At 46.3% G+C, this 17,554-nt stretch overlaps 1 pseudogene; it reads right to left on the bottom strand.

The window, feature by feature from the left end:
- Window positions 1–3,755: 3,755 nt before the first annotated feature.
- Window positions 3,756–17,554, bottom strand: part of LOC143443832 (large ribosomal subunit protein eL42-like) — a 28,260-nt pseudogene continuing 14,461 nt past the window's right edge.

Here is a 17,554-nt window from a genome sequence, read left to right as displayed (position 1 = left end):
CATCATAAGCAGAGAAAGTCCTAATTACTGGAGCAAGATATCCTGGTACTAGTTTTGTCTCTCTGGTATCTTGGTGTAAGCTTAGTAAAGTAACTTTATGTGGGGAGCTCTCTGGTCCCTTCAGGACCCACTTGCAGCCCCTGGGAGGGAAAAATCTTCAGGAATCTCTCTCTTTCAGAAATTACCTCAGCCAATGAGAATGAGGTCAGGCTCTTCCTGGGCAGCTTGCATGCTCTGGGTGTCAAGCAAAGGAATGCCAGGAGGGCCAACTCTGAACAATCCTGCAAGGTTCTCCTGGCTCCAGAGTTCACTGGGTAGTCACCAGGAAGGGCCTTTCCTGGAACTACATCCCAGCTCAACTTCCCTCTTTTCCACCAGCTCATCCTTTGACCAGGCACGGGTCCTCCCTGGTTCCTTCTCACACGCATTCTGCCCATTCATTGCAAACCTCAGAACTCCCTCCCCAAGGAGCAGCAATGACCTCCCCAGGGTCTGGGGCACATCTCACCTAGGACACTTGCACAGTGAGATTCCCTAGCCATGGGGCTGTGGTGTGGGTTTAATGGGACCAATTCTATTCATCCAGTAATCCATTCAGCTTGTTCCCTGATGTGAATCAGGAGTTCCACGGACTGGCTATCTTTGTCTACCACAAACTGCTTACTTTACAGCCAAATTTAACCTGCCTTGAAGAATAAAAATAGAACCAGGAAATACAGAGGTGCTAGTTTTATTATTTGGTCTTTCTCTAACTATAATAGAAATCTAATTTTTAGCTAGGCATATGATCAGTTAGAGCAAAACCCTTCCAGTTTCTCTAGAAGACAGATATGTCCATGTGATTGATTGGGTGCCATATGTAATATAAGCCATTAAAAGCTAACATACATAACTTCCAGAAAGTCTCTCTCTCTCTCTCTCTCTCTCTCTCTCTCTCTCTCTCTCTCTCTCTCTTTCATACACACACACACACACACACACATGCATGCACACACACACATGCATGCACACACACGCATGCATGCACACACATTGTAAAAGTCATTTATCATCTCTACTATCTTACTGAAGGTTTGTGGAGGTCTGGCCCCAAGTCCCCTGGAATAGAAAGCATCAGGGTCAGTTATTATCCTGGACCCCTGAGATCTGACACTGGGTCCTCCTTTGTACCACAGCATGTATGTCTGACAATTCACTCAAACCAACTTAACTGATATATTAGTTACTTTTTCTGTTGTTTCCACCAAATGTCTGACACAAAAGCAGTGTCTGAGAAGAATGGTCTGTTTTGGCTGGTGGTTCAGAGGCATAGCTCCATCATAGTTATGAGAGCAGGTTAGCCTGTGACGCTGGTCAGGAAGCAGAAACAGCAATGCTTGTGCTCGTCTTCCCGTCTCCCTTTTCCCTTTCATTCAGTCTGAGACCCCAGTCCACGGGATGGCTGCCACTGATGTTAAAGGCAGGTCTGACCTCTTCAGCTAATCTTCCCTGGAAATGCTCTCACATATACAATCTCAGGTGTATCTCCTAGGTGAGTTTAAAGCCAGTCAAGTTAACAATGAAGACCAGCCATTACAGTTAGCATGCCCTGTGCTCCTCCCCCAGTAAATGCCAACAGGTCCTATGCAGGGGGAAAGTCTCAGTTCTCAAAACCTCTTCTGTTGAGATTTGGTCTGTTGCTATATACTGTAATGATAAATATCAGCACCCAAGGCTGGGTGCCCCAGGGATGAGGAGGTTCTCCCGTAGACTCAAGTGATGATATGTAACTTTGCCCTCCCACCCTGAGTTATCCCTGATTGGTGAATAAAGATGTCTACAACCTATAGCTGGGCCGAAAAAAGATGGGTGGAGTTCTAGTTCCTAGGCTTGGGGTCTGATAGGAAATCATGAGAAAAAGTAGGAGAGAAAAGATTGAGAGAGGAGATACCACCATGGGGTAGATGAGTCATGAGAACATGGCCGTGAGGATTGGCCAACTGGAGTTAAAAGCAGCCCAAATGGACCACGGCAAGTTATCACTCAGGGTTATTGATGGAGAAGCAGATTCTAAATAGCTTAGAGGTTAGATATCTGCCCAGCTCTAGTGCTAACTAAGGCTTATTATAAATATAAAAGTTATGAGGTTTTTATCTGTGAACTGATCTAGGGTAGGATAGACACCCTTGATTGAGATTAAATATTTACAACAACCATCTTCTATTTTCTGATGTTCTTTACGGGCATTAGGTGAATGGTGGCAGCATGACAGCCACTGTGTCTTTCATGCCAGCTGCTGTTAACTCTTCATCCTACATTCTAGATTCTCTGCCCATCATGCTTCTGCCTGTACGAGCTTTCCTGGTGTCTTTAGGAGGAAGAGGCTTATTCTTCATGGTCTTTGATCTCATCACACATCTCCAGGATGGGCACGTGCTTCTTAGCCAGAAGTACGCTGGCCGCAGAAGGAATGGACCAATAGGTTCTTAAGGAGTTTCCTAGTTTTAAAGCAAGAAAGGGGAGAAAAAAAATCTTCTTAGGAGAGAGTAAGGCTATTTTCTCCTTTGGAATGTCACAGCAAATTATCACAAACTGTATGATTTACAGCAGAAATTTATTTGCAGAAACTAAAATTTCAAAACCAGCTTGTTGGCAGGCTTGGATCTCTTTGAGACTTCATTCTGTGCCTCTGCTCTGGTAGGTGGAATCTGACAGCAAGCCTGGCCATCCCAGCTCATGGCAGCACATCCATTTGTCTTTACAAGGCCTTCTCCCAATATCTTTGTCTCCGCATTGAAATTTTGTCCTCTTAAAAGGACATTAATTACTGAAATAAGGTCCACACAAACCCAGCATGGGGTTTGTTGTCACTTTGTGGCCTCTGCAAAGATTTTATCTCCAAATAACGTCACTTTCCTGCGTACTAGATTTGGGACATCAATATTGTGGATGCTGTAACTCAATCCACAGTGAGAGACAAACTGAGGATCTGCAGCAGAAGAGATCAGTGTCTACACAAGGTGGCTCCATTAACAGTTGGATCTTTCCTAGCTGAAGCCACCTACCAGAGTTTCAGATTCCTTCTCCAAGGGAAGAAGCATAGGAGACGTGTGGAGAGGCTCAAATGGGGAAACCAGTTATAAAACAGCTGATCCTGTGCAATCCAGCTTGGTACCAAGGAGGACCTGGGGTAGTATAGGGAAGGGAGAAAGGCAGATGCTCTGTGAAGGAAAGAACACAGCATGAAAGCTAGCTGTTGCCTTGGTAAGATGAGAGTCATGCCCAAAGATCTGACTCACCCAATAGACTGGTGTAAAGGGGAGACTGAGGGAAAGTGGGTTCTAGAACTAGCTGGTTCCCTGTGGCTAACACAAGCTGCCAAAGCAAAGGCAGCATTGCAAAGCCCATGTCTACAGCCCATGGAGCATTCACTCAAATTTAATGTCTCCTCCTGGGCCCGAGGAGATAGCAAAGCATCCCAGAAGACAGGCTGTGTCGGGAGAAATAAAGAAATTGGTGTGGCTCAGCTGGGTCTCATCAGATGGGGCTGAGAAGCCTTAGAACACTCCAGGGGACACAACTTCTCTCCTTGGGAGAGAGAGAGGACAGTGGTTGCAGAGTGTCCCTCTGCTTTCAGCGTCATTCTGCTTCTGAAAGCCATCCTTGTGTCCATTGGCTGAGGGCACTGCCAAAAAAGATGGTTGTAGCAGTGAATTTTTATCTTTTTTTTTTTTTTTTTAAGGTCAAGATTTTATTGTCTTCATAACAAAATAGGCTTAGAACTGGATCACTTGGCCCTTTCTCTTCTTGTCGCCTCCTAGTTCAAAATGCTTGTGTCTCTTAATAGCCAGCATCCTCTTAGGTCTGCAGTTGGACTCAACGCACTCCAGTCTCAGCACAATCTTCTTTGCAGTTTTAACCTTTTTGAGGAAAATGGGCTTAGTCTGCCCATCATAGCCACTCTGTTTCCTGTCATAGTGCCGCTTTCCCTGGGCATTCAAAGGATCCTTGACTTTCTTGTACTGTGTCACCTTGTGGGGTTGGTGCTTCTCACATTTCTTGGAGAATGTCCAGGGGACTTAGGAACATTCACCGTGTTCACAGGAGTGCTATCAGCTCAGAAAGCAGCAGTGAGTTTTTAGCTACACAGCTTTGTGCTCCCAGGGTATCGAATGTGTGCACCTTCCCAAGAGTTATCCTTGGATCTGCGAATGAAACACACACACACACACACACACACACACACTAACTTATTTTAAATTCCTTGGCTACCTCAAAGGCTGGGCACTCCTAAGCCAGTGGCCACATGGCTGGTTGGCTTCATCTCCTGCCACTCCTGCATTCCACCCTTCTTCCCCGAGTCACACCGATTCTGTATTTCCTCTCTGTATCAGTTTATAGTTCTGGAAGCTAGGAGGTCCAGTATTTCCTCTCTGTATCCTAGCCCATGCTAGGTCCTGCCCTGTGCCCAACCATTGTTCATTGGCATCTTTATTGCTCTATTAAAAACCAATTGGGGACAAGGACCTTTAGTGTTTGGACAAGCAGATTCCCAATTGAATCAGAAGCCCCTCCCTCCAAGTCCCCCCCCACACACACACATACCCGTGGTCAGATTCCTGAGCAGGACAGGGCCAATGTAAGGCTGTGCAAAGTCCCATGGGCAAATCAAACACTTTGGGGGTGTAGACAGATATTTTCATGGCTGTCTTTCCTCTGTCTGAATAAATGATACTTGTTCAACATCAAAAGTCAGCCTGGGCAACCCTTGACCTACATTCTCCCAAATTATCTTCCATCCTTGACCCTCATTCTGCAAACCCCTTTTCACAGCATGCCTGCCTATGTCACTTGTGTTGGGCCTCATTGGCTTCTCTGAGTGCCGCTAGGAAAGCCTGCAATCCATAGCCTGGGGCTTCCCTGAGAGAGCATCCATAGCTACATAAAGACAAAAACAGCATCATACCAACCTTCTGCCTCTCTGCACTCCAGATAGCATTCACACTAAGGTTTGCCCATTGTATAAACTTAGCACTAGTAAATGTCACCCTGGCCCACTGTCACTTATCCCTAACATCTCCAAACACATGAGCAGAATTGGAGCTGTATTTTCCCCTGTAGGCTTAAATGGAGGGCAGTGGGAGACAGAGGTAAAGCGGGGAAGATGGGGTAGAAAAGAAGGGGCTTGCCAGAGGAGTTGGCCATTTGCCTGGGCTTGAATGATGCACTGGGTTTCACATCAATCTTTCCATGTCTGAGGGCACAGGCCTTGGTCTGTGTATATGGACCATAGCCTTTACTGGGCTTATAATAAAATACTTGATAGATGTAATTTAAAAGGAACATAAGTTTATCAGTTTATAGTTCTGGAAGCTGGGAGGTCCAGTATCAAGGCAAAATAGGTTTGGTGATTTTGATTGCAAGATGACATCTGACACGAGCACTCGCATGGCAGAGGTGGAAGAGCACAGAATTAATACTGATAGTATTAATTCTACCTGTGGTGACAGACCCCTCGTGGTCTAGCTCCTCTGGGGTCTTCAGCACACGGAATATTTATATGTGTTATGAGAAGAAAGGGGTCTTAGAGGAAATTGGGAGGTTCTCTGTGTACAAACTTCCCACTTTGCTTCTCAGGGGTTACAAAAGGCAGTGCTTGACCCTTTATGTTCTAGCTCAAGACCCAACCCAAGGAAAACTCTGGCTTCATTCCCAAGCTGGCTTTGCTCACAAGTCGTGAGAACAGGAAGCCCTCAGAGGCCATCCTGGTGTGAAATGATCACCTGCTGCTGCTGCTGCTGCCGCCTCCTCCTCCTCCTCCTCCTCCTCCTCCTCCTCCTCCTCCTCCTCCTCCTCCTCCTCCTCTTCCTCCTCCTCCTCCCCTTCCCCTTCTTCCCCTTCCCCTTCCCTTTCTTCCCCTTCCCCTTCCCCTTCCCCTTCCTCCTCCTCTTCCTCCTCCTCCTCCCCTTCCCCTTCTTCCCCTTCCCCTTCCCTTTCTTCCCCTTCCCCTTCCCCTTCCCCTTCCCCTTCCCCTTCCCCTTCCCCTTCCCCTTCCCCTTCCCCTTCCCCTTCCCCTTCCCCTTCCCCTTCCCCTTCTCCTTCTCCTTCTTCTTCTTCTAAATACAAATTTTTATTTGCACTTCAAAATACACTTTATTAGTGTAGCAAGACTGCAATGCTCTTACTGCAATGCTCAGTGTCTTAATCAGGTGTTCTAATGCTATGAGAAGACACTGTGACCAAGGTGACCCTTATAAAGAAGAACATTTCATTGAAGCTGGCTTACAGTTTCAGAGGTTTAGTCCATTGTCACCATGCCAGGAAACATGGCCACACACAGGCAGACATGCTGCTGGAGAAATTGAGACTTCTACAGTCTGCATCGCAGGCAGCAGGAAGAGATAGAAACTGGGCCTGGCTTGAATATTTGAAACCTCAAAGCCCACCTCAAATGACACACTTCCTCCAATTAGGCCACACCTACTCTAACAAAGTTATATTTCATAATCCTTTCAAATAGTGCCACTCCCTATGAGCCTATGGAGACCATTGTCATTCAAGCCACCATGTGCAGAGCATACCAAGTTATCCAATACATACTTATTTGCCTTGACTTAGCAAAATAATTCAGTTAAATTAAAGATATACCAGAAATGAATTCACAATTGGTTATCAGATGCCCTCCAATAAAACATGGATAAGATCTATGCTTAGGAATACCCTTGCCATAAACTGAAGAAGCTTATTATCACAAAGATACAGAATGTTTAGGCAAATAGATGAATGGTCTTTTAAAATTCCTTTAAGAAAGATATGTGTGGAATGGCAGCTTGGCTTTAAAATCTATTTTTTTTTTTATTTTCATTTCACATATATGTCTGTATGAGGGTGTTCAGTCCCCTGGAACTGGAATTACAGACAGTGAGCTGCCATGTGGGTGCTGGGAATTGAACCCGGGTCCTCTGGAAGAGCAGCCAGTGTTCTTAACATCTGAGTCATCTCTCCAGCCCTAAAATCCTTTTATATAGTGTCAAAAACTTCTTCCTCTTAAAAGAAAAGAAAAACTTTTGTGATGCTTGGACTTGAACCCAGGGCCTCCACCCATTTGGACAAATGCTCAAATATTGACTGACTTGGTCTCTCTGGCTTTCTATGGCACACACTCTGCCCTACTCGGTGCTCTTTAGAAATCTGCATTCCTGTCCACCCAACCATCCTGTTCTTGTCTTTTCTGGACAGGAACATGGTTGATCTCTTCCCCACCGCAGGCCTCTAATTCTTTGCTCTGTTTTTAACCTGCTCCCTTAGAGCCACCCCTGGGCAGCGTGTGACATACAGGGCTCCGAAACCTTTAGTTATAGTCTATCAACTTACAGTTCTAAGAACATATTACAGAGTGCAGAGATTTACAGCCTTCTCAGGCCTCAGTTTTACATACAGGAAACGAAAGTGGAACTGCCCATCTCCTACGCTTCTTATGGAGATTGCATGAGAAAGTTCACAGTGCAATGCAAGCATTCAGTAAGTGCTCAATGAATGCCTATTACCTTGAAGGTGTGTTCACAGCACAGTGCAAGCATTCAGTAAGTGCTCAATGAATGCTTATTACCCTGAAGGTGTGTTCACAGCACAGTGCAAGCATTCAGTAAGCGCTCAACGAATGCCTACTACTCTGAAGGTTTGTTTACACAGCACAGTGTAAGCATTCAGTAAGTGCTCAATGAATGCCTATTACCCTGAAGCTGTGTTTACACAGTGCTGGAAATGGTATAGCATCCTCTCTTTTGTAACTTTTTATTCACTTACTCACTGGGAACATTTCCCTGTACCGTTCAATGTTCTTCAGAGCATCTTTTGCGGCTGCACCATTTCAACTCAAGAGTTAGGGTAATTTATTTAAGCACTCTCAGAGGGATTAGTTCTACAAACTATTTACTTAGACCCACACTCCAGGTCAGAGCTACAAGGCCAAGCACTGAGTTGGATGCTTCTTACGAGCCACTGACCCTCTATCCCACCCCGGTCACCTATTTCCTGTCCTACGTCATCCTATACAGGCCTCCCTCCATCTTCAGCTGGGATGAATTGTCCTCCCTTCCCAGCCTTTTCCTGCTCCCGGTAACAACCATCAACCAACAGCCGTCGGTGTGCACCCATCTCTGTGGCAGACAACGACAGGTGCCTGAGAGAAGAGTTGTTGTCTTATCTTCAAAACTGACTCTTCTAGGGGCTAGAGAGATGGCTGCTCTTGCAGAGGACCTGGGCTTTGTTCCCAGGACCCACGTGACAGCTAAATACCTATAACTCAGTTACAGGGTATCCACAAATACCCTTCTCTGGCCTCCGAGGTTTTCTGTATGCATGTGGTACACATGAATTCCCACAGATTCTCGCACATAAATAAAAGTAAATTATTTAATTAATATTTAAGAATTTTTTTTAAAGAACTGGTTTCTCTTCCAGGAAAGAGCTTTGTGCACATCAGACAGACAGAGAACTTGGGAAGTGGCACTCAGGAACAGTGGGAAGCGACAACTGGAGCTGCTGTTCTTAGGGGCCATTGAGAAGAAGGGCCAAGAAGGCGCCCCTGCAGGGAGCAAGGTGCACCAGGGCTGGCTACCCGTGGAAGCGGGAGTGGGAGGAGCGGGCTGGGGGAGGGGCTAGGAAGAGCACAGCTGTGAACCCTGTAGGGTCATAGTCCTGCTGGGGTCTGAGCTAGTGGGGACCTACAGGACCAAAGGGGCCCCAGCACAGAACGAATGCCCCCAGTGGCCAGAGGCAATCATTTCGAAATGAAGGTAATGATCCAATTAGTGGTTATCCATCAAGTTCAGTTATCTTTTCCTGGGCTGGGGAGAGGAGAAGCTGAGTAAACACGGGCCTTGGACTGTGACAGAAAACCAGACTCCCTCGTGCTGGCAAATGAGTTCAAGATGTGGACCTGCAGGTTTGGGACTGTGGCTCCTTATTATGAGATGTGGGGCCTCTGGGCCCACAGCCCCTCCCCCACCACGGTGAGCCGGCGTCGGAGACAAGAGCCTGGGAAGCACAACATAGCCACAGTCAGACCTGGATCCTTCTGCAAGGGCTTTCACCCCATTTCAGACTTCTAGAAACCATAGCAGACCTGCCGGGCAGAATTCCTCCTCCTTGGATTCCCTGCCACACGTATCCACACCCTTCCGTTACTCTTGAGACTCCTTATTTAGACACTAAGTCCCTTGAAGATGCTAAGTCCGTATGTCTTCAAATAGGTAGCAACACAGAGAAATCTCCTATCCAAGTGCCCACTTGATTTTTTTTTTAATTATTTATTTACTTGAGACTTTTTTTCTGGTTAGTTGGTTAGTTAGTTGCTTGGTTGGTTGGTTGGTTGGTTGGTTGGTTGGTTGGTTGGTTTTTGAGCCAGAATTCTATTAGGCTGTCAAGGATGAGCTTGGCTTCCTGACCCTCATGCTTCAGCCTTCCAGAAGCTTGGACTGTAGGCATGTGCTACCACACCTGGCTTCCAACGTCCACTTCAGAACAAAGAAACTGAGGTCCAAGGATGAGAAATAACTGGCCAACACCACCCTGTTGGATAATGCCTTCCTCTGCACCACACCTAGTCTCCTGGCTCAACAGGTAAGGGGTACATGCCAGGCATCAGGGGCAGAGTCAAAGCCCTGTGCATAGCTATCATCGAGTGACATGAGGCAGAAAATCGACAAACTAAATAAACTATAAAGAACATCACAGGTTGAGAAAGGCTGAGGAGAAAAACCCAGCTGGGAGGGAGGGTTGGCAAGATAGGACAGCTGGGGGCCTTTTGGTGGGCTTGGGAAGGCTTCTAGGAAGATGGTGTGCAGGCAGCATATAGCAGGAACAAAGGGTGAGGGAGGCAGCTTTGAGCAGACTAGGAACTACAGGTGCAAAATGTCCCAGGCGAGACAGTGTCTGGAAAGTTGCGGGGGGTCAGGGAGATCCGAGCAGAGGTCAAGGGGGTTGTCATTAGAGGGTACAGAAATGTAGGTTGTTTTAAAGACTGTAAGCTTTGTTCTGAGCATGGTGGGGAGCCACCCCAAGTTTAAAAGCTAAGACTGAGCTCACCTGACTTGGGCTTTAAAGCAATGGCACTGCACCCCTCCCCCATGCACACAACCCCTACACTCCACAAACAGCCAAGACAGAACTAAAAACCAGGGTCTGGTCCAACATAGATGTCGACCTGCTCACAGCTGACCAGGGAAGGGCAAGCCTGCATACAAGGATTATACTACCAAATGCCTGGGGCAGAGGAATGCACCTAGGTCCACCATGTGTCCTAAATCAAGTGGGACTTGGGGCTTGGGTGCTTCCACACCACCTCGGGACCTCAGGCTGGGCTAAGGAACACCGGTTGAGTGATGGTGCAGAGTGCCTCAACTCCCTCTGTTCCCTAACAAAGACCATGGTTTCAAACAACCTTTCCAGGCTGGCCAGCCATCCTTGAGACTCTTCATCCAGGCCCTGAGCTTCATATTTGGAACTGTCCTCCAGTTTCTCTGCTCTCTGTACGTCGTGCCGTCTCCTACACCCCAGCCGCCTTGGAAGAGAACACTGTGTGTTTGCTCTACTCCATCAACTGGTCCTCGTTTGGAGTCTCAGCTCACGTTTACCTCCACCATCCTGCTGACCCAGCGTCGCCAGCTGTCTCAGGGGCTGTACTGCAGGACACAGCCCCTACCCCTCTGAGCCGGCTCAGCCTGACCTGATCTCCCTGTCTTATCCTGACTTTTCTGGTCACCTGAACTCACAGGAGCCAATGAAGGAAACAGCCCCCTTGGTTTTCAACCTACGAAGAACAGAGGCAGAGTCCTGATTCACCGGAACACTGGTACGGATCGCTCTGCGCTTTATTCTTTGACTGTCTAGAAGCCACAGGCCCCTTCGTCCATGGGACAGCAGGGTCTCCTTTATGCTTTCTTTCTGCCCAGATACTCCTCTCTCTGTGGGTTTCAGAGGCAGCATGGAAGTGTCTTGCTTCTGTAGCAGCATTAAAGGATTTGCAACACAGACTCACTTATTGTGCAGAAGTTTTCTAGAAAGTTCATTGCTTTTTACTTCTGACCTAGGCTATCTCTCAGTGGTCAGAGATGGGATTTTGCTGTTTCAAATGGACTACCATCCCTGGCTGCTCATCCCATACATCCTTATATTCCGGCCATGTGCCTAGTAATTGCAAGATAGTTTATCTAGTAATCTAATTTCAATTTCCTGGGGCCCCTTCTGTACTCTTCCCTCTATTTGCACCAGTGAAAATCTACCATGGGTTTCAAAGTTGGATGCCACCTGCCACTCCAGTGTCATGTGACATGGAGCAGGTGGTGTGACCCCCTCTGAGCCCTGGGTTCTCAAGGCACAGCTAGTATTGGTGGGTGAAAGACAGACTGCCCAGTGAGAAGCAGGCTTGGAAGAGCCACCTCTTCCATGGGCGCCTGTGGGGTCACCACCAGAAAATCCTTATATCCATTGCATTGTCTAGTTTACTCAGAGAGTCTCTGGAACTTCCCATAGTTGCCATGGGAGCTAAGAGAATAAGGGAGGTTTTTCTAAATTTAAAAAAAAAATGAAGTCTATCAAACAAAATTTTCTAATTGAGTACATCAGACAGCAAATGGGCAGTGTCTCCTGTGGTCACGTGTTTTGGGGGAGGGGCTATTTAAATGTAAGAAAAATGGTGCTGTGCTTAGTTAATTATGTCTGTTACTAATAACGACCCCATATAATGCATTTGCCAATGGTGTGATAAACTGTAATGCTAACGGCTATTATTAACTACCTGTGACTGTCCTTTGTCATATGTCAATGAAGAATCTGTAATATATACTAAAGTGTATGGGTGTGGGAACTTGACTAGCTTAATCTTTGTTTCAATACTTCTTTTTGTTGTTTTGAGTTTGGGGGGGTTATTCTTGTTGTTATGGAGAGGGTTGTCATTGTTTGTTGTTGTTGTTAAATACAACCTCTGCAGCCCATTCTAGGATTCATGGAAATCCTGGGTCAGTATCCCAAGCCCTGGGACTAAAGGTGATGTCCAGCATGCTTGACTTCATTTGATTTACTTTAAGTACTCATAGCTTTCCTCACAGGGCTAGGATGTAGTAAGTTATAGAACACTTGCTAGTTGGATTTCCAGTGAGAATTCTTCAAGTCAATCCGTTTATAAAGAGAAAGGAGTTTTTCTGGCTCAGAGTCTGGATGTTTTGACCTATGACCAATTGGCCTTACTTACCTTGGTGAGGTAGAAAGTCATGTGGCAAGATATGGTAGAGAAACCACCTGCTCACCTTATCCTGGAAAGAGAAAAAGTAAGGGGTAGGCTTTCAGAGGTCTCTGCTGGGCACACCTCAATGGCCCGAATACCTCTGAGAGCCCTATCTCTTCTGGTTCCACTAACTCTGACAGAACTTCTCTTAGGTACCAAACCATTAACACACAGGACTTAGGGGAGCATTCCAAAATTTAAACTGTAATGATTCTTAACAGTACAGTTCACTTCTGTACCTTACTTCTTCAAAAAGAGCATTCTAGAAATGTGGGCCTTTAATAAGAAATATGTCACAAAATAGTCAGTATTTACTATGCACTTGAGGAAGACAAATTGATCTGTGATGATGGCTCAGTTGGTAAAACACTGTCATTATAAGTGTGAGGACCTGGGTTCAAATTCCCAGGCCCCAGTAAAGCTGGGCACATCTGCACACATCTGTAATTGATCCCAGTGTTTCTTCAGAAAGACGGCAAGCAGAGACAGGTGAGTGTCATGAACTTCAGGGTCAGCTTGTCTGGTATACACAGGAGCTAACAGTTTTTAAATGAGCCTGTCTCAAAGGCAGAGGGTGACCCCCACAGTTATTTTCTGACCTCCAAACACAAGTACTGTGTGGCACGCACATGTCCTTTACTCACACGCACTAACTCACATATACCCCCACACACAGGAAGAAGAGAAGAAAGACTAGTTAAGGTGCTAACCCATGGAATGAACAAAGCCAGTGTGATCCTCCTACAGAAGGGAGAGGTGGCCATAAAGAAGATCCCCAGGCTCACTCCGAATGCAAAGCCTCCGACACTGCAACCCAGAGAAGTCTAAAGCCCGGGTACCTCAGCAAGAGAAGAACAGTATCTGTGCTGGTTCTTTATCATGGTTAGGGACGTAGGGAATGTTAGCAGAGGGCATCATCACTGTCTCTAGATTTGGTTCCTTTCTGAGTTCAAGAGTATCCAGAGGAGAGACTACTACATAAGGACCCCTCTACTGCAGATGGTACCCTTTAGATATCATCAAACTGCCTTACTGCAGAGTTACTGCTCTTCAACACAGCCTTCTGGGCTAGAGAATGGTTACCTTTTTACCCACAGGACTGAAGCTTCATGAGGTGGGGTGCTCCAGACAACATAGACAAGTTCCAGAGCTGGGACTCCCACTGGGTCTTCTGACTCCAAATCGTTACACGGTGCCATACCATTTGATGAATGAGGTCACCCCACCTACAGTACCCATTAATTTAAACAAGATCCTGCAAATTGGTAGTTGTCACCTTGAAGTCATAAATTCTTTCATCTTCTAGGGTTTTCTTTCTGAGACTTGCTTTCGAGAAGGCTTAGAGTCACTACATGTGGAAAAGGTTAGGCTGTTTGAGGAAGATGTCCCTGGGAATATGAACACCCCATCCATGGCCAGACTCCCACTGCCCTGGGCACCTGGAGGAGCCCCAAAAAGAACAGGGGATCCCTGAGGTGTGTGTCTGTAACTGGCCCATTCTTGCTTGCTGCATGCCTGTAGGTTTATATCCTCTGCAGGGCCCAGCCATATTAAGTTGCTTCAAGCAGCCTAGGAAATGAAGGCAATTATAATGCCTTGAGAAATAGTATATCCCCAACCATAAATAAATCAGGGCTCTACCTCTATCAAGGCCTGTGAGGGCTATCACACACCATGAGACTTATGCTCACAAGGGCTGTTCACAGCACCACAGAACTGAGACAGAGTAACCATCTTCATGTATTTACATCTTCCGGGTGACCGGGCTGCTGTGACAGATGTTTGTGAAGAGTCTGATCTCTCCAGATTATGACCTCAAAGTCTGCTCCCCACCTCTCACTCCCATCCCTTTGGTCTGCCCCCCCTTCGGTAGACCCCTATTTCTTTCATTTTCTTTTTCTTTCTTCACCCCATACCCTTGGACCTGCATTTTCCTCAGCATACCTTGTTTTCTTCATGGTCCTGGAAGAGTGGCTGGAGAGAAACTCCTAGCACTGAGAGGAGCTGAAAAACACAGCCAGAGAGGGCAGGTCTGGGAGAGATGGGGGAGGCACCAAAGAATAAACCTCTCCAACACCGTGATTTGTTGCTTTGCCCGAGGCCATTCATCCAGGACCTCTCTGGGGACATATAGCCTTTCCTTGCTTAAAATTTCGACGTAATTAAATCCACTAGGTGTGTTCTTGGATGTCAACCATGTCCTGGGCAACATGGAGAGTCAGAACCATATGGAACCAAGGAATGTTAGAAGCTGCCAGGCCTTTGGCAACCTAGGTTAGTTCAACTCCTCACTTTACAAATGAGGAAGCCCATGATCCAGAGAAGTAAAGTAGTGTTGTCTTTGTTGTTGTTAGATTGTGTAGCTAATTCATGGCAAAGCCCAGTGTAGACTGCACAAATCACAGAAAATGTTAACATGGCCTGCCAGGACTTGGAGGTTAGAGGAAACAAGACAGACAGATCCCTTACAAAGAGCAAAGAAGATGACACGGTGCCATGTGCAGTCTTAGGAGCTGGATCTGGGAGAGAAGGGAACCAACACTGGCTGGCAAGTTTGGCAGCTCTCTTAGACAGGGCAGGAGTGGAGCTGGATGCTGAAGGAAGCTTGGCATCTTACTTGGCAGGGATTCCCAGGGAAGTACCACAGTCAATGACACTTCCGGTAAAGGCCTGATAGCTACAATAAGCATGGCCTGGTCACAGCAGGTCACTGGGCTCCAGAAGGAAGGAGGGATCAATATCTAACTGTCAATATTGGATAGGGTCGGAGGAGTCTGGACTTCACAGTGAGATTGACTGATGGTTCTGGAAATTTTTTTTTAATAAAAAGAAATCATGTTTTTGAGCTTGATTTCATGAGCTTGGATCAGTGAGACATTGGGACAGCCTTAGCTGAAGCTCACCAAATCAGCACGGACTTCTGGATGACTCTTGGGCAGTATTTGAAAAGTGTTGCTCTAAAAAACCTGGCCTACAAACCATGTGGAAGTCCATATGCTCACTGATTGTAAGGACGGGGAAGCTTCTTTTGCAGTGGTATGGATCACCGCAGAGTTACAATTGAGTAAGAGAGACATAGAAGGCTCCAGTGACAACCTCCCCCTCCCTCAAAAGAAACATCCTAGACAGGAAACTATTGATAAGAACTCTTACAAACTGTGATAAGGATGCAGAAGTGTAGCTCTCCATAATTGATCGTTTCCGCTGGGGATGGGGGTAGGAAAGGACTCAGTTGTCTTTAAGGGGCTGGCCACCGGGAGTCTGACCATACCCCAGGGAGTATATGGGCAATACAAGTTGGAAAATTGGACTTGGTATTTTTTCGGGAAGGCGTCACAAAGGTTGAGAGGTACACCTGGGAGGATTGGGAAGTGAGTGTGATTGGGGTGCATTAGGTAAAATTCCCAAATAATTGATAAAGATAATGTGCTAGAGAGAGAGTGAGAGAGAGAGAAAGAATGAGAGAGAGAGAGACCTGGTCAAGAGTGACTGCATAGTAATCGTTCTTGCACTCAGTAATTCTTACAAAGTGAGATAAAACAATGAATTGTTTTCTAATAGGGTAAAGCGTTTGAGGATGTTGACAATTAGTAAAGATCACACTTTTTATGAACACGAACGTTTCCACATTTCTACCTTGTTGAGTAACTGGTTAAACTGTGGAGCCTGTGATCTTTCTTCCAGTCACCAGACATTCTTAGGAGCCCTCAAATATCTCCCAGAATTGGCCTCTACTGAACACAGGAGCTAAGTTACTTCTTATAGCATCATTAGTCCCTGCTAAACTGAGAAGAGTTCTGTGGGGAGACTGAGTCCCTTAATCACACAGGAAGCCTGTTCAGAACCTGGAGTCTGACCTACTTGGAATGGTGGCAGCGAGTGTTCTCCAGGTACCACATAAACCTCCTAGGCCCTGATGGTGCCTGGGGCTGCCTTGGACCAAACCAGAAAGAGCTCAACTTCCCAGGAGCTATCAAATGTAGCCTTAAGGAGAAAATTAAGTTGATTTAAAGAAAGCACATCAAGTGGTCTCTCTCTCTCTCTCTCTCTCTCTCTCTCTCTCTCTCTCTCTCTCTCTATCTCTCTCTCTGTGTGTGTGTGTGTGTGAATTTATAGTCCAAGATGAACACTTGAGTTCTCAAAAAAATCTCAAAAAATACAAACAACAACATTTTAAAAGAGTTGATCATTTATTCATTGCTCTTTAAGCTTTATTTTTGACTGTGTTCAGACTTAGAAGTAGATGCTCTCAGCGAGGGCAGACTACATCTCTCAGCAATCTCAGTTCCTGGCACTGTTTCCTGGCTCCCTTCACGCTCCTGGCCAAAAGTTTAGCATATTCTGCAGCCTCCTCCTTGTTTGCTTAGGGTGTTGGTTCTTTAGAGTTGTGATACATCAATCTTTGTGTTGGAGGACACACTGAGGAGCAAGATGCTGAATCTCGGAAGCTTTGGTCCTGGCCGTGCTCCTTTGTCTAAGGACTTTCTGACAACATATTCATGAATATCATCTTCTCTAGAGAGATTGAAAAGCTCTGAGTTTCTAACTACTTGTTACTGTTAGGTTTAAAAAACGTGCTACCCCCTTTGCCCTGGACCAATGCTGCTACCAGCCCCTCTCAGCTCCCTTTTTTTCCACCTGGCTTAGTTCCTGGATAAGTCACAGCCAAAAAGGAAGTCTAACCGGCTTCCTTTTCTACCTGCCATTACTCCAGGAGGGGTTACGCTACCACCCCACTCCTGAGACCTTTGAATCCTTGGATAAAAGACACACAGTCAGCCTTGTTGCCTTAGTTTTCCTGCTAGGCGCAATTGCTGGGTGCAAATATCTCCTGCCTGGAAATGTGTGCCCTTACCAACTTACTGTCTCCTGCTCTCCTTCCACCCAAAATTTAATTGGCTTGTTCTAATTAGCCCCTGCCAAAAATTTTTGGTCACCCACCCATAGTGGATGTTACGGGCCATAGTTCTCTCCAAGGCCTTACATGATTGCTACATTCTCATTTCTCCACAGCATGGCAGAAAAGGCCCCTCTCTCCTTCCCTATGTCTCCTTTTCCTCTTGTGACCTGGAAGTCCCATCTGTACAATCTGCCCAGCAATTGGCTCCCAGCCTTCTTTATTGACAAATCAAGAACTAATTAGCGAACTAGACCTTAGTCACAGAACCTCCCTTTAGAGTGGCTGCAAAGGAGATAGTTAGCTTTATCTTGCTACAACTGCCTGGTGATAAGAACAGACAATGTAGAGGCTGGAGACGTGGCTCAGCACTTCAGAGCACTGGCTGCTCT

This window comes from Arvicanthis niloticus, chromosome 11 (assembly GCF_011762505.2).
Source record: "Arvicanthis niloticus isolate mArvNil1 chromosome 11, mArvNil1.pat.X, whole genome shotgun sequence".
NCBI classification, from domain to species: Eukaryota; Metazoa; Chordata; class Mammalia; order Rodentia; family Muridae; genus Arvicanthis; species Arvicanthis niloticus.
The sequence above is the reverse complement of the archived record's forward strand: the minus strand, read 5'-3'. Positions and strand labels throughout refer to the sequence as shown.